This window comes from Marmota monax, unplaced genomic scaffold, assembly GCF_021218885.2.
Source record: "Marmota monax isolate L192 unplaced genomic scaffold, Marmota_monax_Labrador192_F-V1.1 WCK01_AAM20220418_F8-fsc00027, whole genome shotgun sequence".
Lineage (NCBI taxonomy): Eukaryota > Metazoa > Chordata > Mammalia > Rodentia > Sciuridae > Marmota > Marmota monax.
In genome coordinates, this window is record NW_026694617.1 from 15,784,615 (window position 1) to 15,808,126 (window position 23,512).

General features: G+C 37.8%; 1 protein-coding gene across 1 annotated transcript in view; it reads right to left on the reverse strand.

The window, feature by feature from the left end:
* Positions 1-23,512, reverse strand: part of Znf800 (zinc finger protein 800) — a 234,077-nt gene that overhangs the window by 163,871 nt on the left and 46,694 nt on the right. The gene's annotated exons all lie outside the window — the stretch shown is intronic.

Consider the following 23,512-nt stretch of genomic DNA (forward strand, 5'->3'; position numbering starts at 1 on the left):
AACATAAAATAATAATAATCATAATTTGAATTTATAAAATACTTCTGCATGAAAACCAGAGGCATCTTTTTATGTAAGACAATTTCTCTGAAGGAATATCACGCTGTTTCTTTATGCTTGCCATATAACATGTTGATTCTAAGGATCATCTAATATTAATAATAAGAGGATTAAGACTGTGATTTTCTTTTTCCAGAAAATACCCAAGTGACTCCCTCATAACAAATGTAGGACATGAATTTTACACATTTGCTTCTAAATGTAAAGTCCCTGATGATTACTCACAAAGTAGTGATTAGCAGGAAGTGCATGTATAAGATAAAAATGGGCGGGGAGGAAAGATAGCTATTTCTCTTTTTGAAGACATAAATGCAGAAAATTTGGTCGTAAGGCAGCAGACCCTTTGATCTGAAAACTGTAATCCAAGCCAACAAATGCCATCATGGAAATATTACAGCATACCCAGAGCAACTGTGTCTAAGAGATGCCTCACGTAGACTTGAGAATATGTGGAAAACTTAAACACAACCTGTCCATGACTATCCTGTGCCCAGTCAGCTGCTGCCCCAGCTATATGCTATGTGAGGAAACAAAAGTACCTAGGACAAAGGGGCTTCCAGTCTATTGAGAGAAATGAAAGGGACATAGGTAGTTATGATGCCAAGGTAGAGAGTCAGAAAATCCCTCAAAGGGAATCAGACAATATGCTAAAGAAATTCACAGAAAGGAGATATTACCAAGAAAGTGGAACAGCCCCCTCAACCAAATAGCCAAATAAAGCCACAGATGTGAATGTACCTCAAGGTGGGTCCTTTTGGACTAAATAATAAACATTTGTCACAATCATGGAACAGAGACACAGTCTCACTTCAATCATAGGACCTCTGTTTCAATGAATTACACAGAAATAAAATAATCAGGATGCACCTATCTTGGAAATGTCTAAAATGAAAAGATAATGAAGCAAGGTCAGAAAATATGATTGGTCAGTCCAAAAAGATGAAAACAAAGCCTCTGGTTGAGTAATTAACCTAGCATGTGCTATTTTACATTGAGCCTCTTTAGTTTTTGATGCAAGACGCATATAGGATATTCAGAAGGGGTAATGAGGTTCTGACAGATCTGAACCTGGAGTGTAAGGGAGCTGTCATGTGAAGGAGGAGTCTGGTGCTTTTTGACATTTCTTGGTGCTGACACTGAGAATTAGAAACCACTAGCACATAAGTTGAGAACAAGTGAAATGAGGAAACTGCATTGTTAGCTCATGCCAAGTTTTCTTCTGCCTTTCATTAGCATCTCTATTTTTCTCTTTGCTTTGAAAGAAAAATGACTAGTCATAATAGTACTTTTTTATTTTTTGGAAGCTTATTCCTTTCATTTGATGATCTACAATCAGGCTACAATTGTGGGGACCAGGTACATTGCCAAGGTTCTTGAAGTTATGCATTCATCACTTTCAAGATATAAATGCTGTAATAATATTCATATTATTTTTCACATTCTTGACAACCAAATAGCAGGTATAAAATATTCCCTTTAAAATTAATAATTTTTGCAAAAGTATAAAGATCTGATTATATATTTTAAATAGCTCTTCTAGCACATGTAGCTACTAGTTTGTGAGATGATTTAATTTGACATAGGAAATTAATCAACATTCTGCCTTTGATCCACGCATGCAATCTCATTGATTTAAGGGGAATCTGTCTTCTATAATTATCTTTACAAATCTAGTAACTATATTTATTACAAAGCCACTCCGCTTTCCACACACTGACTTTTTGAAGAGTGCATATATTATATTCTATTGACTTTGTTCCTTCCATATGCAGAGTATGAGAAATTTGTAATACAAAATAACCAGAACAAGGATTTATCTGAGTTGATGGTAGTGAATACTCCTGGATGTTTCAGAGAGAGAGACACAAGTTTATGCTTACTTCTTTATGGTATAACCTGGGACACAGCCAAAGTCATCTGACTCTCCCCTCCACCGGTCTGTGATTAACATTTAGCATTAATACTGATATGGATTCATATATGTAAATCTTGTGTTTTTGTCTTGTCCTTCAAGATGATAGTTTTAAACTTTTGAAAGTTTCTTCTTAATCTATTTCCAAGACTCACTCTACCACTTACCTCTGCAGCACCCTGTAGTCACAGTTCCACAATATGATATGGAACTTAATGTATTGAGGGAGGAGTCTGGTGCCTTGTGACATCTCTTGACATTTCTTAACCACTAAAAAGGGCACATCTCACTTTCAAAACCAGAAAAAAAAAGATAGGTAAAAATACCAAGAAATTAAACCAGTTCACAGAGCTCTTTTAAAATAAGGCATCAGTTCCAATTCTCAAGCTCACAGAAAAACAAATTGAATAGGATGTTGTAGATTCAAAATATCATAGAATATTGTTTCATTCTAAAAAGAACTCCGAAGTCTGTTATTTCTTTTATGTGTATACATGAATAAGAGCCTGGGACTACATGCAGGGGAATTAGAAATGTTTTAGATTTCTCTTTGCTATTTAAACAATCAACAATGTGAAGAGAGAGCCTACAGAATGGGAGAAAATCTTTGCCACCTGAACCTCAGGACATTGATATCTAGGATACACCAAGAACTCAAAAACTACACACAACCCCCCCCCCATAACCCAAAGGAACAAAGGAACTGAACAGATACTTCTCAAAAGAAGAAATACAAAGGGTCAACAAATATATGAAAAAAAATGTTCAACATCTCTAGCAATTAGAGAAATTCAAATTAAAACTAAACCATGAAAAAATGTGGCATTTATACACAATGGAGTATTACTCAGCACTAAAAAATAACAAAATCATGGCATTTGCAGGGAAATGGATGGCATTAGAGCAGATTATGCTAAGTGAAGCTAGTCAATCCCCAAAAAACAAATGCCAAATGTCTTCTTTGATATAAGGAGGGAAACTCAAAACAGAACAGGGAGGAAGAGCATGAAAAGAAGATTACCATTAAACAGGGACAAGAGGTGGGAGGGAAAGGGAGAGAGAAGGGAAATTCCATGGAAATGGAAGGAGACTCTCATTGTTATACAAAATTACATATTAGAGAAGGTGAGGGGAAAGGGAAAAAAACAAGAGAGAGAAATGAATTACAGTAGATGGGGTAGAGAGAGAAGATGGGAGGGGAGGGGAGGGGAGGGGGGATAGTAGAGGATAGAAAAGGCAGCAGAATACAACATACACTAGTATGGCAATATGTAAAAACGTGGATGTGTAACCGATGTGATTCTGTAATCTGTATACGGGGTAAAAATGGGAGTTCATAACCCACTTGAATCAAATGTATGAAATATGATATGTCAAGAGCTTTGTAATGTTTTGAACAACTAATAATAAAAAAACTAAACCATGATTTGCCTCACTCCAACCAGAATGACAATTATCAAGAATACAAGTAACAATAAATGTTGCTAAGGATATAGGGGAAAGGATACCCTCATACATTGTTGATAGGACTGTAAATTGATGCAACCACTCTGGAAAGCAGTATGGAGATTCCTCAGAAAACTTGGAATGGAACCACGATTTGCCCCTGTTATCCCATTCTTCAGTATATGCCAGAGGATTTAAAATCAGCATACTACAGTAACACAGCCACATCAATATTTATAGCAGCATAATTCGCATTAGCTAAGCTGTGGAGCCAAACTAAGTACCCTTCAACAGATGAATGGATAAAGAAATCTGGTATACATACACAGTGGAGTATTACTCAGCTATAAAGGAGAATGACTATGGCATATGCTGGTAAATGGATGGATCTGGAAACTATCATACTAATAATAAGCCAATCCCAAAAAAAGCCAAAGGTCAAGTGTTTTCTCTGATATGTGGAAGCTAACCCCCTAATAAGGGGGTGGTTAGAAGTACAGTGGATTAGACAAAAGGGATTGAAGGGAATGAAGGGAGATGGGAAAAGGAAAGACAGTAGAATGAATCTGACATAACTTTCCTATGTATATATATGACTATACCTCAGTGAATCTCACCATTGTGTACATCCACAGGAAATAAAAAAATTTAAAAAATAACTATGGGTCATGGCAGAAAGATCAATAGAGGGAAAGGAGCAGAGGGTAGAGAGAGGAAAGAGGAAGAAGAGGTACGGGGTATGAATTAGAATGAGATATTGCTTGTATAATTATGTCAAAAAGGATTCTACTGTCATAACTAAAAAGAACCAGTTAAAAAAAAAGAAAGGGGTGTCATTAAAATCAAAGGGAGATCAATAGATTAGAGGAAAGGGATGAGGGAGGGGAAGAAATGGGGAAGTGCTAGGGAGTGATATTGACCAAATAATATTGATATATTGTGTGCATGTATGAATATGCAATAACAAATCATACAACTATAATGCACCAGTAAAAAAAAGAATGTGGGAAAAAAACCCTGCCATCAGGCATAGTGTATCTGCAAAATAGATGTCTACTTTGACACTAAATGACAGTCATACTAAATGGGTGACACATGGCCATGAACATAACTTCCGAGCCAAAACCATGGAATATGCTTGTATCATCCAATCTTTTCCTATGAAAAGCCCCTATCTCTTCTACAAAAATTAAATCAAAATGGATCATGGAATTCAATATAAATGTAAAACTACAAAACTCTTTTTTAAAAAAGAGAAAAAAAGGAGAAAATCTGAACGGAGGGCTAGGCAAAAAATTCTCAGATGTGACATGAAAGGTAAGATTTATAAAAGGAAAACTTGATACATTGGATCTTCTCTCATTAAGAACCTTTACTTTGCCAAAGACAAGGTGAAAAGGATGAAAAGACAAAGAGACAATTTCCAAGCCATATACCCGATGAAAGACTGGATCTAAAAAAAAATATAAAGAATTATCTGAATTCAACTATAAATGGCATTAAAAAAGGGCAAAAGCCATGAATGGATAGTTCAATGGAAAGGATATATTAGTGCTAAGCAGCACACGAGAAGATGATTAACATCATTAGCCACTTGTGAAATGCAAGTTAGCACTGACCACAATGAGATAGCACTCCACACCTAATCAGAAAAGCTAAATGAAAAAAATAGTGATAACATCAAAGGCTGGTGAAGATGCAGGAAAAAATGGATCACTCATACATTGGTGGTGGGTATGTAAAATGGTTCAGTCACTCTGGAAGGCAGTTTGGCAGTACAGTAGATAGAATGATGGCCCCCAAGGATGTCCATGTTCCAATCTCTAGAAACTTTGAATATGTTACCTTATATGGCAAAAGAGACTTTGTAGATGTGATTAAGTTAAAATGGTGCATTGGGAGATTTTCCCACATTAGCCAGGTAGGTGCAATACAGTCACAGAAGCAAGCCAGGTCAGAGAAGAGTGAGAATGCTAAAAACCTGAGAAGCCTCTGGAAGATAGAAGAGGAAAGAAATGGATTTTCACCGGGAGCCTCCAGAAAGAAGCAGCCTCTGCTCACCCTGTAAGATTCATTTCAGTCTTCTGACCTCCAGAACTACAGGGAATAAATTATGTATTGTTTTAAGCCACTAATTTTTCAGCACTATAGGAAGTGAATACAAGCAGTTCTTTAAAAACTATATACAGGGGCTGGGGTTGTGGCTCAGCAATAGAGCACTCGCCTAGCACGTGTGAGGCCCTGGGTTCCATCCTCAGCACCACATATAAATAAAATAAACATTAAAAAAAAAAAAAAAAAAAAAATATATATATATATATATATATATATATATATATATATACACACACACACACACACATACATACAACCACCATAGATACAGTAATTGCAGTCTTGGGCATTTATCCCAGAGGGAGATAAAAACTCATGTTCAAAATATAGCACCAAAAAATGCAAAAAAAAAAAAAAAAATGTCCCTGGGCTCGGGCTGGGGCTCAGTAGTTGTGCACTTGCCTGGCATGTGTGAGGCACTGGATTTGATTCTCAGAACCACATATAAATAAATAAAATAAAGGTCTATCATCAACTAAAAAAATTAAAAATAAATGGTCATACAAAAACCTGCACATAATAGCCACAATAACCTTATTTGTGGTGGTGAAAACTGAAAACAGCCCAGATGTCCTTTAATAGTTCAGTTAAACAAACAGTGGTAAATGAACACCACAGAATACTATTCAGCAATAAAAAGGAATGAACTATTGATACATATTGATCTATGGTATGGATCTCAGGGGAATTAGACTGGGTGAAAAAAAAATCCTGAATGATTACAGATTCCATAATTCCATTTGTTAATTTTCTTCTTCTTCTCCTCCTCCTCCTCCTTCTTCTTCTTCTTCTTCTTTTGTACAAGGGATTGAACCCAGGGGCTCTTAACCACTGAGCCCTTTTTTTTATTTTTTATTTGAGACAGGGTCTTGCTAGTTGCTTAAGGCCTTGCTAAATTACTGAAGCTGGCCTTGAATTTGGGGTCCTCCTGCCTCAGCCTCCTGAGCTGCTGGGATTACAGTCATGTGCCACTACACCTGGCTCATTTGTCATTCCTGAAGTTTAAAAATCATAGGAAAGGAGAATAGCCAGGCACAGTGGCACACACCCGTAATCCCAGTGACTCAGGAAGTTGAAACAGGAGAATTCCAAGTTTAAGGCCAGCCAAAGCAAGTAGCAAGGCTCTGTATCAAAAATAAAAATGGGGGACTGGGGATGGGGCTCCAGCGGTAGCGCGCTCGCCTGGCATGCGTGCAGCCTGGGTTTGATCCTCAGCACCACATACAAACAAAGATGTTGTGTCTGCTGAAAACTAAAAAATAAATATTAAAAAATTCTCTCTCTCTCTCTCTCTCTCTCTCTCTCTCTCTCTCTTTCTCTCTCTTTAAAAAGTAAAAATAAAAAAAAAATGGGCTGAGTATACAGCTCAGCAGTAGAGAACCCCTTGGTTAAATCCCCAGTAACACAAGGGGAGGAAAAGAAAGAAGAAAGAAAAGGAATACTGATTAGGGATAGAATATGGCAGGAGGGAGGTAAATGGGTGTTGGAATTATTCAGGATCTCGACTATAACAGCTGTTATACACATCTACATTTTCATACAACTAAATACCCACATATACCACTAAATACCACTAAATACCCACAAATAGCACTGGGGAAATCTGAATAGGAAAAGTAGATTATATCAAGGAAGATCTTATCATATCAGAGGTAGGTACTGTCATTTTGATGTTGCCAATTCGGAAAACTGATCAAAGCATTCTCTATTGTTTCTTACAACTGCATGTGAACCTACAATTATCTTGATAAAATTTCAGTTTAAAAGGCACTTATTAAAGAAGGAAATCTTGTCATCTGCAACAACACAGATGAACCTAGAGGTCATGGTAAGTAAAATAAGCCAGGCACAGAAAGACAAGTATTTTATGATCTCATGTATATATGGAATCTGAAAAATGAACTCATAGAATCAGAGACTATAGTTGTGGTTGCCAGGGTTGAGGAGGGGGCTCTTGGAGAGAAAGAAACACAAAATTTCAGTTAGTCCATAGGGATAAGTTTCAGAGACCTATTGTACAATATAGCAACAATAGTTAAAACAACATGCTGCAAACAGTGATAGTTTGAGTTCTTCTTTACCTATTTGTGTTCCTTTAATTTCTTCCTTTTGTCTAAGTGCTCTGGCTAGAGTTTCAAAGATGATGTTAAATAGAAGTGGTGAAAGATGAAGTTGGAGAATATCATGCTAAGTGAAATAAGCCAATCCAACAAAACCAAAGACCAAACATTTTCTCTAATATGCAGATGCTAATTCACAATAAAGTGGGGAAGAATAGCGTTACCTTAGATTAGGTAAAGGGAAGTAATGGGAGGGGAAGGGATGGGATATGGGGATAGGAAAGATGACAGAATGAAACAGACATTATTACTATATGTATATATGTGACTACATGACCAATATGATTCTGCAACATGTACACTCAGAAAAATGAGAAATTATATCCCATCTAAAGTATGATATATCAAAGTGCATAAATGCATTCTACTGTCATGTATAACTAATTAAAACAAGTAAAAATATATAAATATAAAAAAACAACATGCTGTATACTTCAAAAGCACTAAGAGTAGATTTCAAGTATTCTTGCAACAAAAAGTGGTAAGTATGTGAACTCGTATGTTAATTAGCTTGATTTAGCTATTCCATATGTACACATATTTCAAAACATCACACTGCATACCATAAATACAATTAGAAGGAATACATAAGGAATTTAAGGAATATATAAAATTATAAAATTGCTACTTATTGGGGCTAGGGTTGTGGCTCAGAGGTAGAGCACTCGCCTACCATGTGTGAGACACTGGGTTCAATCCTCTGTACCACATAAAAATAAGATAAAGATATTGTGTCCACCTATAATTAAAAAATAAATATTAAAAAAGTTACTTATTAATTAAAAACAGATAAATTTTTAAAAGCATTTATTATTAACAGCATACTAGGCAAGTTCTCTACCATTGAGCTATACACTCTCAGCCCAGCATACTAAAAATAACATCTTCTTGAATACGCAGTTTATGTCCTTCATACAACCAAATACTATTAGAGAAATACTTTTGTATCTATTACAAATAATTATGTGTTGATATTATATATTTTTTTAGTAATGCAAGAAAACCACTCCTAAGTTAGCTATGATTTAATATACTGAATATTGCTTTTATTTTTGCCATGTATACATTTCTGAGTGCCCTGATCTACTGAAACCTTCATCTATCTCTAGTATCATCTACTATCTCTAGTAAAATGGTGGATATGTCCCTGGTTCTAAAATCAAATTATTTGGGTCAGACCAAAGCTTCTCTACTAAGGATTCCTGTGTCCTTAAGTTCTCCATAACTCTAGTTCCTCAACTGAAAAATTGGGTGGAAAATAACATTTAACTAAAAGGTCATGGTGATAACTAAACGAGTTAAAGTGTACATAGAAAGACTTGACAGAATCTTACATAAAACCCCAATAAATATTAATTATTATTCTGATATGTGCTATTATTGATGCTGATTTATTGCCACCAGAGTGTGTATTATGACTGCACACAGACAGATCCAGAAGTCACAGACAGATCCAAAAACCTATGTGGAGAAACTCTAGGGTACAGACCATTCCACCATGAGGATACATCTATCCTCGTGACGGCATGAATGGAGCCCCCTGTTGCCAGTCAAATGATGAACTCCTGGGAATCTCCTTTAAGTTCCCTATGAAGTTACTTTGCTATCCCCTTTTCTCTCTTGATGCCCATTCTCCAGATTCCTACAACATAAACCAATCTCTTTGATTAAATTGAATTTAAGGTGACTAAGTAGCAGGTGGTTATCTCATGTTTCCCCTTCTAACTTGCTGGTTTGGAGTTTAGAAGAAAATGGTTTAAGTGTGAAATAGAAAAGGCAGAGTTGGATAATTTTTTAGTTGTGGTAAAAAAAATGTATGACATAAAATTTGTTCTCTTAACCATTTTAAATGTTCAGTTAAGTAAAACAACATTGATTTTGTTACATTTGCTTTATAATTCAGTGCTAGCTTTTATTTTAAACGATATAGGAGGGCTACAAGAGACCCCTAGCTTACCAGTGCATAGATGTTGCAACTTCTTAAATCAACCCTAATTGTACCTAAAGTATCTTCCATGTGGCATTGTTTTTTTCCACCCAGTTATCACCAGCTAAGTTCATACCCTACATGACCACTTACACGCCCTTCTCTGTGTGTGTGTGTGTGTGTGTGTGTGTGTGTGGTGCTGGGGATTGAACCCAGGGCTTTGTACATGTAAGGCAAGCACTCTACCAACTAAGCTATATCCCTAGCATGACTTTCTTTTAAACTGGAGCTTCTGCCTCCAGTCTCTCCTCCTTAAAATAAGATCGCTGCTGCCTGATCTTTCTAGAAGATAGATCTGTTCACATCCTGCCCCTGCTGACAGGATTCCTGTGACTTCCCACCACCTACATGGCCAAAACCAGATTCCTTAGCGTAAATTTCACAGTTCTTTGAGACAATCCAAACTACCTTTGAGCTTTATTTTCTACTGTGTCCTTCCGGGCACCTTGCCAGGCTAGGCAGCCTGTACTCTCCCATAGGGGTCATGTCCCCGAGAATTCCACGTTTACTTATGCTGTTTCCTCTGGATGGAATTTTTGACACATATGCTCCTAACATTTGCCACCTCAACAATGATCTTCATCTTGAATCAACAAGTCTGTGGGTTGAGTTCACTTACTGGTGCTTAGGTAGCCATGACAGCCTTCAATCATGACCCAAATATGGCCATGACACTAGCAAACATAAGAGCAAAATGTTGTGATTTCTCCCAAATCTACCTCCTAGCTTCATAAAATACAAATCTTTTTTATTACTTTTTTAGTTGTAGTTGGACACAATACCTTTATTTTATTTTTTTTATGTGGTGCTGAGGATCGAACCCAGCGTCTCACATGTGCAAGGTGAGCACTCTACCGCTGAGCCACAATCTCAGCCCCCAAAATACAAATCTTTATTGTCCTATTCCAACTTCCCCAAACAACCCCATCCCAGTTGTTGGCCAGTGCTCAAATGGGAACAAGGCTATCTTTTTTTTAATATTTATTTTTTAGATGTAGATGGACACAACACAATGAGTTTATTTTTATGTGGTGCTGAGGATCGAACCCGGGCTAGGTGAGCGTTCTACCACTGAGTCACAATCCCAGCCCAAGGCTATCTTGATTTCTTTGTCACTCACAACTGGCCTTTGACTGCTGGGGTTTTTTTTAATTTGTGAATCCTGGCTTTGGCTTTCTGAGTCATAATCAGATCTGAGCTCATCTTCCGCAACTTTTGGTGAGGTGCTGGAATTACAGGTGCCAAGTATGCACTGCTGTAATGTTAAGATCTGTCGTTAGAACCTAGGCTAATGACAGCCAGTTTCTATCTTAGGTTCATCCATTACCATTACAGGAGACTCAATCCAGCAAAATATCTCAGGATATGCTATCCTGCCTAAACATCCACCTGTGTGCTATTTGCCTGGCTTTCTTACATTCTAAGGTTGACTACTCAAAATATGTGAAGCTTTTCTACAGTCATCATAGCTAAATCCTAACTATGTACAAATCTTTCCAACTGCTAAGGAAGTAAATATCATCTCTATATTATAACTAGGTAAACTGAGTCCTGGAAATCAAAATCATTTTCTCCAGTACCAGCAATCCTTCAGACAGAATTTTACTCAAAAGAGCATTTAGTAATATCTAGGAATCCAGACATCAAGAAGGTCAACTCTCCAAATAAACTTGACAATATGAGAGAGAGGGACAGTGACAGGTCCTCAAAGGTGTAGCTTCTCTTCCTTGACCTTTTCTACCCCATCTCCCTCCCTGTGCTTTCACCACACAGTTTCTAATACCATCAGCAACTCTTTCAGTTCCACAGGAGCAATACCTAAAAGAAATAGACTGGGGCTGGGTGCAGTGGCACACACTTGTAATCCCAGCAGCTTGAGAGGCTGAGGCACGAGGATCACAAGTTCAAAGCCAGCCTCAGCAAAAGCAAGGCACTAAGCAAGTCAGTGAGACCCTGTCTCTAAATAAAAACATAAAAAATAGGGCTGGGGTTGTGGCTCAGTGGTCAAGTGCCCCAAAGTTCAATCCCCAGTACCACCCCCCAAAAAAGAAATAGACTGGGCCAAAAAGAATTCATTTTATAAGCAGATCCACATTCAATTAAAAAGTTTAATATCCTCAGCAACTTATCGAGACTCTGACTCAAAATAAAAAGGGATAGGGATGTAGCTAAGTGGTAAAGTGCCTGGGTTCAATCCCAACAGAAAGGAAGGAAGGAAGGAACAAAGAAAGAGGGAATGAGGGAGGGAAGTAAAGAGGGGAAGAAAGAGAATAAGGGGAAAAATAGAAAAACAAAGCTTAATACCCTAGTCACTACTTGAGCTAATGCTTTAAAAAACAGCAGCCTGGTGAGCTCTGAATTTCAACCTCAACTCATGAGCTCTTGGTCACCATATCAGGGTCTCTGAAGAACAAGAAATAACTGCTTATGGGTTCGATCCCCAGCACTACATAAAAATAAACAAAATAGATATATTGTGTCCAACTACAACTTAAAAAAATATATTAAAAAAAAAAGAAAGAACTGCTTACCCCACTCAGTCCTCTCAGGGCTGAGCAAACCCCATAAAACAGCAGTTCTCAAGCCTCTGTGACTCCTGGACATGAGGTAGTGAGAAGAGTGGGGCACACTGCATCCTTAAATCAGCATAAATTTTCAAAGAATACAAGGGAGCATGATGGAAGAAAAATATAGTACTGAGAGACTATGACCATGTCTTAAAAAAAAAAGATCTGTGCTAACAGCTGATTTATTGTTTACCATTAACTTATACCTTCCCTCTCCACCCCACTCCATTCTAAAATATTCATTATGACACACAGTTTCATGCAAGTGCTACCATCTGGCAGTTTCTTGCAAAAGATGTATTGAAATGGAATCAGTTCTCCACCATTCCCACGATCAGAGGAAACTTCCAGGGAGTAAGAAGCCATTCTCTGTATACGAAAGGTTTTCATTATAATATACTTGTGTTGACATTTTTTTAAGGGGGAGAGGTAGCTGACAAATTCACACATTAAATCAAAGCCCCAAGTATGACAGGAGAAAAGATTCTAAAACCCTGCTGTGTACTGTATCCCAACACTGACCTCTGTTGGTTGCAAATGTACTGAATCTTCGTTGTCTGATCCAGTCCCTTCTTTCTCTGAGGCTGAAGAATAGCTCCTTCTAAATCAAATCTCCCTGAACCATTTAAGATATGTTACATCTTCATTCTTAATAGATTGCAAACTCATGCTTGTAGTTTCTCCTGTTAACCTTTCATTCTCTTAGGAAACAAAATTTTGATTCTTAACCAAAATCAAACACCTCTTTACGTAACAGCTCCCTTAATTCAAGCACAAGCTACATGAATGGGGACTACCATTTAACTTACAAAGTTTCAGAAGTGTAAACTATGACAAACATGTGTATTGACACATCACCTGCCCCAGGCAAGTGCTTCCTGCCATTCACACTGCTAACTATCTCTCCTTGACTCACATTTGCACCTCCCTTCTTGACCCAGCTTGACCCAATCCTTCACAGAGGGTGCTCTTCTCGGTGATCCTCTGCTCTTCTCTTTTTCCTCTATTAACATGGGAATCCACAAAGCCTCTCTATCCAGCTTTCCAGAGGTCTTCTAACCCTCTGTATCTAATCACGTAGTTTAATTTCAAATATAATAAGATTTCCAAATCAAAACCTTTGACCCTGACCTTCCCTCTTCTCTCCTAGTCAATATCTCCTAATGTATCAAAGACTTATAATAGGAATAATTATATTTAAAGCTCCTTCTTGGCACTGTGATTTTATTCCCTACCAGTATCTATAGCTTTAACATTCTAAAAACTAAAGAATGGTCTTCTGGTCCATCAACTCCCCTGTTTCCATCCAGTGCAGCCCCTCCATTGATGTCATGGCTGCCTCCTCTCTCTTCTTCTCCTTCACATCCCTGGTCCACTCTCACAGCAAGAGTCTGGATCCTGAATCCCACTGCCTCTCATGGGAAAAAGACCCCAGAGCATTCATTCTCTTCCATGACGCCGATTATTAACTGTGTAGTGATGACCCCCAACACCCCATCTCCTGCTCAATCTTCTCATCTAACTTTCAGATCCCTTAATAGGTATTGGTCATCCTTACTGGGATATCTGCCAGGTATCTGAAAATCCACATATTCCAAGTCAAATTTCTACTCTTCCCTTTCTCTCCTACACCTGACTCCCTCCCCTCTTCCTTATCTCTGTAACAGGAAAGACAAGTGAATTTGTTGTCTAATCTAGAAACCTAGGAGTCATCTATAACTCCTGTCTCTCCCTCAGATATCATATCTAATCAATCACAGTAGCATAATTAATTTGTTGATTCTGGCTCCTGGGTTACTCTTTATTTCATTCCCATCTCACCAACCCAGCTATAGCAGAGCCAGCTATCTGACCACCCAAGGTTTGTGTTCTTCATCTATACTGTGGAATTGTCACATGGGAACAACTGTCTAGCCAGAAATTATATTTTCAAAACTCCTGGTATCTAGCATGGAAAAGAGGGCACAGGAGTAGCACTTGTCCAGCATATGCCAGCTGATAGCATTGGTACTCTTGAGTACTAAAGAAGCAGGTAGGTAGATGCCTTCCCCATCTACCTGCTGAATAGAGGGAAGTCAGGCCTTGGATAGAAGTCAGGCCATGAGATAGAAGGAGCATGGGACTGTGAAGGAGTACTTGGAAGGCAAGGCTGTCTACCAGGAACATTCATATTGGACTCTTATACAACATGAAACAAACTTTTATTGTGTCAGCCACTGGGAAGTCTGGGCTTACCTGTTACAGCGCCTACAATACCCTCTGACACCACCTAGTTCAGGCCACCTCAATTTATCCAAGATTATGGCAGGTGGCTCCCAGCTGATCTTTGTACCTGTGGTTTGTTCTATGTTCCCTTCTAGTCATTAATTTAATTAGCACCTAGCTTTGCTTTGTTCACAGTGTACCCCATCACAGCACAGTACCAAGTCTGCAACAAAAATAACTAGGATCCTAGGGTCTTTTATTCACAGTTACTTCCTCACTCTTGCTCTCCACTCTTGATTTTTGTTACCTAATGCCCCTCTCCCTCACCCTCTTTCTCCCCTTCCTTCACAGAGGATTGAGTCCAGCTCTCTAGTCCTCATTCACTGCCAATCCACCCACATCTCAGCTCCTCCCATTCTCTCCTACCAAGGTCCTCCCTTCTTTCAAGTTGCTTATAGCAGAAGTTCCAGAAATTTTCCCCTGACCTCACCTTGGACTGATTATTCTAATACGTGGTAATCCATTTACCTTGTGTACCCCACCGTAGCTTCCTACTTGCTTCTGTGATAAACCCTTTGTATCTAGTGTGCATTCTTCCCCACTATCCTCATTCTGTTACACACTCCCTGAGGGAAGAATCACAGCCGACTTTTTCATGGGGCTCCTCCATGAATGCTCAAGAAGTGCCACTCAATGAATTGAATGATTTGCTTTGTATAATACTCCACCTAACATCTTCTGGGTGCCTCTGATCCAACCTTTCTTTTTTCAGTGTGTTTCAATTTGAGGGATTTTAGTGGAAAATTCCCATAAACCTAAAATGGAAACTCAACTTTACATCTTCCTAGTACCTCCTTTGTGGCTACATAGTTCTCCATAAAGGGGAACTAGATTGTTAAAGCATGAAATAAGCAATTAGCTCTAATGTATAATTATCATTAATGACAATAATAATGATGATGATCTAATGTCTATTAAGGAAGTGCCTGCACATAGTAAATGCTCTGTAAATACCTCATTTACTTCCAACAACCACCCTATAAAGCAGTTTTCTTGCTGTACAGAATTTTATCAGCTCCTTTCTGAGCCTCAACTCTTAAAAGAGCCCATCACTGAGGAAGGGGGTAGTACTTGAAACATCTGAGAGGCTCACTGCCAAGGGTTTCCATAGACAAAGGGTTTGGTAAGTATGTCAGATATGTCAGAATACAACTGGAAAAGAGGCTCCACAGGACCTCATGGTAGACTCTCCTATCTCCATAGGGTGTGTCCTGGTGAAGCCAGATTTAAAGATAGGTAGTTAGTGTAGCTAGGTAAATTGGGTCTGATATGGAATCTAATAAAGAAAATGGAATCCATGAAAAAAAATGGAGTCCTATCTGAGCTGGGGAAATCAGAACTACACCTGGGATATTGAAATGCTAATGTCCCCAAGTCGGGGAGGGCATTCTAAAGAACTGTTAATGAAGTAGCTCCCAGCAAATAGGGAGGTGCTAATCAAATCATCCTAAGCCTCAATGTTACACAAAATTACATATAAAAGGTTGTGAGGGGAAAGGGGGGGGGGGGACAAGGGAGAGAATTGAACAACAGCTGATGAGGTAGAGAGGGAAGATGGGGGGGCGGAGGGGGGATAGTAGGGGATAGGAAAGGTAGCAGAATACAACAGTCACTAATATGGCATTATGTAAAAATGTGAGTGTGTAACCGATGTGATTCTGCAATTTGTATTTGGGGTAAAAATGGGAGTTCATAACCCAATTGAGTCAAATGTATGAAAGATGATATATCATGAGCTTTGCAATGTTTTGAACAACCAATAAAAAAAAAATCATCCTAAGCCCTTCAGGATCAGCCATCCATGCTGGATAGAGGGAGATAAGCAAGATAAAGGACAGAAATGTAGGACTCTAACCCTAACCCTAACCCTAACCCTAACCCTTAGATTTAAAAGGGATAAAGGGGCTGGGGCTGGGGTTCAGCGATAGCGCACTCACCTGGTATGTGTGAGGCACTGGGTTCGATTCTCAGTGCCACATATAAATAAATAAATAAAATAAAGTTCTACCAATTAATTTAAAAATAAATGAATAAATAAAAGGGATAAGACTTCCCCATCCCACAATTCCCCCTTCTTCCTGGGGTTGAAGGAGTCTTCTATGCTATCCTTTAATAAAGCCTTTTACTTTCCACTCTACACTTGCCACCGGTGTGCTTCTCTGGTGTTATATTTCAGCATTCTGGGAAACAAGGATTCATGGAAACCAGCGGTATTACTGGGAACTTACCAGGAAATCCTGTTTCGGATATAGGTGTCATTATCAATGCTGTTATCTGCTCATTCCATATGTTCTACTCATGCAGTTTACATCTCATTGTGACATTGGTCTGCCCAATTGCCATGAGTCATCTTATCTACAAAGAAGCTGTGCATCTTTGCATACCTGGGATGCTCACATACTGGCCAGCCCAGGACCAAAACCTCTTCCAAATATTTAAGTTAGCTAGCGCTCCTCAAAGAGACAAGAACAAGCCCTCTCTCGTCAATTTGTTAAAGCTTTCAGGTGTGCCTCACCCTGCTTTTGGAAAATTATTCTTCATTTATATTCTGTACAGTATTACTTTGTGTTCAGGCCTCATCTATATTGTGCTGCACAAAAATAATTGATTACTCATGAATGACAGAGTAATTGGCACTACCCTGGTTATTCAGCTATTTTTATGCATTATAATTACCAGCTTCAGTACACCAGACAGAATTTAATGTTCTTGAAAATTAATATTATCGAAGGACTTGATACAAAAGAATGTAATGTTCTTAAATTAAAAACTTGTCATACACTGATAGAGTTTCACATTGTTGGTTATTTATCAACATTTGGTTTTAGTCATTTCAAGCCCCTTTATCAAGTTACAGAGCCTGAACCCATGCCAATTCAATATAACTGAATTCTAGTGAGTTTGCAGTCTGAATTAGTATTTGCAATAGTAATATTACATGTTTAATGCTGTGTTGAAGACCTAGGATCTTTTGCCTCCTAACCTGCATTATAGCTGTGAATTCTTTGAAAACAAAAATATAAAAGAAAAAAGATGTTCACATGATCTATGAAGTATCTGATGTGCTAAGTCTGAATGAAGTGGATTTAATGAGCAAAATAATACACAATAACAATAATGCCTAAAAACTCACTTGAAGAAATTGTATCCTCTCTGCACCATGGTCTAGCTGTGATGCAAGAGACAGCCAGGATAAAGGCATGAATGGAGTCTGACATTTATGGTCATCCTGCCTATGGTGACAGGACCCGTATGTATCTTTAATGATGTTTTTGACTGTATAAAGAGGGCCTCCTTCATGATGACTTAACCACAGTTTCCCAAAATGCTTATCTCATGTACTTTGTTTTTTTCTTTATTGCTGTGTGTGATTCCTGAGTTGAGTCTCTTTCTTTCCTCTTTCATGCTGTCTCCCTTTCTATCTTAAATAGTGTGGGGATGTTTAACGGTTTGTAATGGAGTCCCACATATCCAGAGGGGTCTTCTCTGCTCTGCCACAGTCCCCCACTCTCTATGCTCACACTCTTCACCTCCCAAACCTGTGAACTGCCAGGCCACTGAGGCCTCCTGGGCCTGGCTCTCCTCCCACTTCAGGGCTCTCCTGCCTTTGTTCTATCTCATCCTTCCCTTCCAGGCCTTTCCACTATTTTCTTCACCTCAGAAGTTAGCCTAAGTATGGAACTAAGATTAGTAAACTTAAAAAAAGAAAAAGAAAAAAAAAACTTACTGCTTTCTTTAACATGATAATTAAACTTAGATTTCATTCCTGTGGCTTTTGATTTTTTTTTTCTTAATCCCACCATGTGTTAACAAAAGTCCCTTATTAGAAAACTTTTTTTTTTTTTTTTACCAGCGATTGAGCCCAGGGACGCTCAACTGGGGAGCAACATCCCCAGCCCTTTCTTTAAATTTCATTTAGAGACACTGTCTCACTAAGTTGCTTATGGCCTCACTGAATTGCTGAGGCTGGCTTTGAATTCATATCCTCCTGCTTCAACCTCCAAAGCCACTAGGATTATAGATGTATGGCACGGTGCCTGGCTAGAAAATTATTTCTTTTCCCCATCATAATGGCTTAATATATGTGAATCAAAGAACATTCACCACTATTAGCTTCCAGAAAATTAAATTTTAAAAAGACAGGACTAGATTGTAACAAGGGCCCAGGCTAGAGGCCCTGCTGGAGTCCCAGTGAATTAGACTTAGTCACCTGCCCACATCAGAAACATGAAAATACTTAACTGTGAATTTAATCACAGTTTGCCTAAAACTGGGAAGGCAGCTAACTTAAAGAAATGTTAAAATTTATAGAAACAAAAGTTAGGAAATATTCATATGTAGTTCAGCCAGGCTGTGCTACCTGGAGATATGTGATAATTCCAGTTTTTCAACCTTTGCTGGCACCCATTGCCAGGGCTTTGAGAGAAGTTTCTCAGCTTCTTTTCTCTGCATGAGGAAGCTGGGATGCAGACCAGGAAATGGGGGAAGAAGAAAACCAATTTGAGTCTTTTAATTTTAGTAGGGGTCCCGTTACACAATCAGTCTTATATTTGGAGCCAAAATTCTATTTTTCACAAACAGATTAATAGATTAACATAATTACAAATAAATTGACTATATATTGTTTAATATATATAAATGTCACTTTAGTAATCAAAATGATATTTGCTAACTTGATTAACCACTATAAATTTGCATAGAAAAAATGCTTACCTTATACCATATATAAAAATTAACTCAAAATGGATTATAGACCTAAGTTTAAGAACTCAAACCACAAAAGTCATAGGAAAAAAACATCAGTATAAATCTTTGTGACTTTGGATTAGGCAATATTTTCTTAGATATATGATAAAAAGCACACATTACAAAAGAAAAAATAATAAAAATTTGGACATCATTGATATTAAAGACTTTGTGCTTTACAGGATGTCATCAAGAAAGATTGAAGAAACAGAATGGAAGGAAATCATGTATCTGAGAAGGTGCTCATATCCAGATTATATAAAGAACTCTTACAACTCAACCCAACTAAACATAGACAACAACTGAATACATATTTCTCCAAAGATGATATATAAATGACCAATAAGCAATTGAAAAGATGCTCAACATTACTAATCACTATGGAAATTCAAATTCAAACCACTATACATACCACTTCACACCTACTGGGACAGCTATACCAAAAAGACAATAACAAGCAATATTATTTACAACAGCCAAAAGGTAGAAATAGTCCAAATGTCAAGTGATTGATGAATGGATAAACAAAATGTGGTATATTCATACACTGGAATGGTACTCAACTTAAAAAAGCAACGGATTCATGCTATAACATGGATGAACCTTAAAACTACCTGCTAAGTTTAAAAAGCCAGAAACAAAATGCCACATATTGTAGGATTTCATTTATATGAAATGTCCAGAAGAGGCAAATTCGGACAGGCAGAAAGTTGATTAGTGGTGGCTGGGGGGAGGGGGAGGCAGGGAGTGGAGATTGATAATTCCATGCTAATGGGCATGGGTTTCTTTTTGGAGTGACTAGAATTAGAAAGTGGTGATGGCTGTAAAACTGTGAATAATCTAAAATCAACTGAATTGTATACTTCAAAAGGGTGAACATCATGGTTATGTAAATTATCTCAATATAGCTGTTATTTCTTTGTGAATGCTTACTGATAGGAAGAACTTTGGGTTCTGCTGCCATGAAAGAGTTTCCAAAGGGAGATTGGCTGGGGAGAAGCAGTGGATCCTAAAATAGAGTTTCACCCCAGAGCACCAGGTTCTTTACCCTGGCCTTCCCCTCTTTTTTCCTCCTTAATTCAGAAAAGCAGCTGTATGTTGATATTACTTTAGGTAAATTAGCTTCTCCTTGAGTTTTCTATAAGCATTCCCCAAGAGAGTCATAACCTAGACATTAAGCGCACACATTGGAGTCAGCAAGGTTACTATTTTCATCCCAGTTCTTCCAGGTGGGGGACTTTGGTCTTGTTATACAATCTTGCTAGGTCTCATTCATTTATTCTCACTGTAAAGGGGTACAGGATGGTAATTACACCCACCTCGAAAATTATAGAGAATGAGATCATCTTCATAGCAGCCATTGGGGGCCATGACAGAGAATAAGCATCTGTAATTGCAACTATTATTATCTCCAAGGCCCCTTCAAGTTCTAAAATTCTCTGAGATGTCTAATAGAATTACAATTTCAGTACTTTTTTTACACACAAAAAAATAGTAATTAACATAGAATAATAGCTTAAATTGACATGACAGAGATTAAACTAATGAGAGAACTCTGAAGAGGTCCTCTGGTCATTCTGAAAAACACTTCCATTACTACTGAATATACTTGAGTACTTTTTTCCATCTCCTGCCATTGCTTGACTTCTCAGAAAAAAAATAGGGTGTCCAGTAAGGTGTCCAGTTCAATTGTTTCTGAATAGAAAGGAAGGAAGGAAGGAAGGAAGGAAGGAAGGAAGGAAGGAAGGAAGGAAGAAAGGAAGAAAGAAAGAACAATTCTCTTTCCATAATCTGGCTAGATTCTTGGCCATGAATTCTTTTTTTTTTTTTTTTTTTAATTGCTGGTGGGTCACAAGATTGATGGATATGCATGTGTAAGTCAAGAGGAAGCCACAGGAACAAGGGCTATTCTCACTGTCCTTATGTTCTATGTCAGATGAAGACACTTTTATGATGGCTCAGTAGGGGTAGGGGTGGGGGTTTCCAGCTAATTCTGATGCCCATGTGCTTGAGATTTCATCTCTTATTATATTGCCAAGTAAACATTACTGGCATAATTTGCAAAATGACAAAAGTATGGGGACATTTTCACTGTTCTGATAGACTGACTTCTAGCTCAAGGTGTCTTCCCTTTTCTATAAGCAGTAATTTATCGAAAAGTTAATTACCAACCATTAGTTCCCCCACAGAGCTAGGCTGGCAATCTAAGTTGAAAGTGAAGAAAAGAGGAAAATTATATCACTTACCCTCAGGTCAGCTACCAATTTTTTCAAAAAATAGCAAAACAGAATAAAACTAAAGAAGAGCTTCAGTAATAATAATTCCAACAGTAACAATAAACTCCTGCAAGAAAAATCCCTTAGACATAGTTGTGAGATAATGAGGCTTCACTTTTTTTTTTTAATGAATATATACTGTATGGTTTGGGTATATGGTGTCCAGCAAAAGTTCATTTGTGAAACAATGTAAGAAAGTTTAGAAATGAAATGATTGGGTTATGAGAGCCTTAACCTAATCAGTGAGTTAATTTACTTGATTGGATCAGCTAGGTGGAAACTTGGCAGGCAAGGTGTGGCTGGAGGAGGTGGATCACTGGGGGCATGCCTTTCCAGCATATATTTTGTTCCTGCCAAACTGAGCTCGCTCTCTCTGCTTCCTGGTAGCTATGCCTTGAGCTGCTTTCCTCAACCACACTGTTTTGCCATGATGTTTTGTCTCACCTTTGACCCAGAGCAATGGAATCAGTTGTCTGTAGACTGAGACCTCTGAAACAATGAGCACCAAATAAGCTTTTCTCTAAAATTGTTCTTGTCAGGGTTTTTGGTCACAGTGACAAAGAAGCTGACTAAAACACATGCCTTCACCAAGAAATACAAGTCTGTGACCAAATCTAGGGCTATTCAAATTCCTCCAAACCCATAAATATACCATAAAATATATATGCCCTAGTGTTCATAGGTCAGCCTAACTAGGGTGAATTGGCCAACCTGGAGAAGCTAAAGAGTTGAATCAAATTTCAGATAATTCCTCCAAAAATTATTAGGGTTTCTACAGATAGTTGGTCCTTCATCTTTAAAGGTGCCCACATCTACCAGTAAATACAAAGAAATGACACCTTCTGCTGAATAATGATCTCAAATAAATGAAAATGATACAATTCAACAATTATCCATAGTACCAGTAAATTATACAGACCATCAAAATAGCTGAGATGCACAATGACATTTAGAATAACATCATCTTAGTTTTGTTTTGCCATCTGCAAGAGTCTGTAATTAACGCAATGTACTGTAACTACCATTAGTCAAACTGGAACACTTGTACATAAGTCCCTGAGATTTGAATAAATAATGAATAAATTGATTAATGAATAAACTGATTCAGAAAAGGAAACCAAGACAAATTCCAGAAAATTTTGGAGATATCAAAATTAAAATTGATATTTTGGCATTCAAAGTTGACCTATTATTACAACCTAAACATTTACATGCTTTTTCAAAAGAGAGTGGATTCCAGAGCCAGATGAGCTGAATTCTGCTAACTTTCTTTCTTTCTTTCTTTTTTTTTTTTTTAGACAGGTTCTCACTAAGTTGCTTAAGGTCTCACTAAATTGCTGAGGCTAGGTTTGAACTTGCAATCCTCCTGCCTCAGCCTTTCAAGTTGCTGGGATTATAGGCCTGCTAAGTTTTTTATTTTGGGCAGTTTAACTTCTCTGTGCCTCAGATTTTCCTTGTCAATAAAATGGGTATGGGAATGGTACCTATCTCATGGGATATAGGAGAATTAACTGAGTTGATATGCATAAAACTCTTAGAACACTATCTGACATTTAATAAGTACTACATAGGAGTCAGTTATTGTTATCTCTATGCTACCAGAGATGGGGACACCAGTACAGTGCCATTTCAGCATGACCAACACAAGGGAGTTTGGTACTTCAAGATGCTAGGAAGCAAAGGTACAACCTAATAAATGATCTAGGCCAGTGGATGAGCCCTTCTATTAGCAGGGTAATAAGTAGCTAATAAGCTTTCTTTTCTCCAGGTACCTTCACTCGTAATATCCAGGGGAAAGGAAATGTTTGCTCCAGATCTGCAAAAATTAGTGAAGACCTGCCATTAGGAGACTATCTATAGATGACTACTTTCTGGAAAATTGAGACATAGTAGAATCTACCTATAATGACATTATGAGATGCTTGATAATTAAGAAAGCACTTCAAAATCCAATAATATTTCAGAATCAGTGTTACAAACATTAGTTATCACTATACTATAGAGATACAGATATAGAA